Consider the following 2,258-nt stretch of genomic DNA (forward strand, 5'->3'; position numbering starts at 1 on the left):
ATAAGTATGTTTTAGAGATAAACCTCTTTCAGTTTTCCAAAATTCAGCTCCATCTGTTCACAATATTCTCTGCAAAACAATGTCAAAAACAGGACTTTGCATAATCCGAAACATAGGCTGTGAAGAAATGCACTTATCTCCCTTTTGGTAATACCTGTGTAAGATGTGAGATAGGTTTTTGTATATTAAACTTTTAGGAACACAAACCTCCTTCCCTTTCTCAAAATGATTCTTGGATTTGACACAATACTTTCTTCAAAAATGGGACTTGAATAGGAAATTTTTGAAGAATGTACCATTTCTGCTCTTATTTGATCTTTTAACCTTAAATTTATTTTAACTGTTTTCCACTTTTACTTTGGATAAAATTCATTGTTGCTGGTGAAAGTGTTTTCATCTCTGTTTAACCCCTACTGCATCCATGTTTACTTTTACTTTTTACTTTTACTTCTTTGTTTTTTCATTTGTCTTCACTTTGACATGAATCTGTATGCTCTGTAACTATCTTCCCCGCTGTTTATCTTCATGCTAGCTGATTTAATTGACTTGATTTTCAATCTGATCCTCTTTAACCCTGATACACTTTGACTAATTCTTTATTGTGTCATTTTACCTTCATTGCATATTTTAGGTTTTTACTGTCTATTTCAAGAGTAAATCATTTAATTCCATGTTTTCTCTACTTGTCTTTTAACTGTATGTTTTATTTTCCATATCTATTTGAATAGAATTGATAGTAATCTTAGAGTAAATAGGTTTTATGACTAATATTAAGACTGTTTATCCAAGGATGCAGTCTTTTGATCATCTGTAAAACAAAAAAAACTGTTAGGAAAACGTTGGGTTGACAGGGAGGGTCATTAATGGCTTTATCAAGATTTATAGGTCTATGTAGTGACTCCAAAATGATTTTGGGAGGTAAACCATGCTTGAATTGGTTAGCAAAGGCTTCAGGTGGAGTAAAAGGATTACACAAGGTTTTACTGCACAAACAGGCGAAAATAAGCAAAACTTGCATTTTTGTGTTTATGCAGGTAAACCCTTATCAAAACATTTTCTATTCTTTTACAAGAGTAATCTATCTAAGTCTAACGTTATTACATCCAAGGGATCAGATTAAACTATTGAGCTCCTTTTTATTTACTCTACCTATCTACTTATTTGCCAAGTTTAAACTGTTTGATTAGAATTTATTCTGTAGCTAAAAAACATGAAATTCAAAGCATGGAATAACCAAGATTAAATTGTTTGATTACCATGGATTGTTGCATGAAAAACAAGATACACACAATAATTATTATGCGTAAAAAGTAAATAGTAGTGGCATTTTGATTTGCACACTTTCATGGTATTTTTGTTTTTGGGGTTGATATTTTTCACTTTTTTGGACCTTTTCTTATTCTTTTTTGTCCTTTGATTTTTCTTTTAGGACATACCCTCTTTACATTTTTTAATTTTAATAATATGGAAAACATTTGCAGAAAGAAAAGGTATGTAGATATTATAGGTTTAATCTTAGTCATTCAAAAATTATGACTCCTATTGGTATAGGAACCTAACAGGCTTATTGGGGCCTAACCCAAGTTCAGAAATGCTTAGCCAAACAAATCTTGAAACTACCGACCCTTTCAGCAATAGTCTGCGGAGCACAGACTGAGGTCTCACCCGAGGTAGTATGGGAGGGTGTTGGAACTAGGTTTCCGCACCCTAGGGATGTCTTAATGAGGTCTGGGAAGGTCGCGGACCAATCTTTCACACTTGTACTGCTTCGCGCGGCTATCCGACCTTCGTGTAGCCCTGGTGAAGAGGCATTATCTAGATCCCTTACCCTTAGAATGTTTTATTATATATCTGACTTAATTCCATAGTCTTTAGCAATTATTTAATATTTGTAACAAGTGCATGCAAACATAAGCCTTAAAGAGATGCATAACACCATAACAGAAGAAAAAATACACCAATCTATAAGCAAATGCATGGTGTTTTAGAAACACTTATCTTATATTAATCTTCTTGTCCCCGTACAATCCAATTCCACCTTGCGGACTTAGCTACAGGTGTCCATGCTCACAGTGGCAGACTCTACCAAGCCTCTATGCACACAGCTACAGAGCCTTTTCTACTACTACAACCCTCAACTCGGACTTACAGACTCAGAGAAAATATCGTCGTTAACTACCCATAACACTTCGGATCTGATCAAAAGCTACCAAAAAATGACTTCTACACCTAGAGCCTTGCTCTATTTATACATTCCC

Source organism: Pinus tabuliformis, chromosome 3_1, assembly GCF_031772625.1.
Source record: "Pinus tabuliformis cultivar Carrire ecotype Pingquan chromosome 3_1, CPIR1, whole genome shotgun sequence".
Classification (NCBI taxonomy): domain Eukaryota; kingdom Viridiplantae; phylum Streptophyta; class Pinopsida; order Pinales; family Pinaceae; genus Pinus; species Pinus tabuliformis.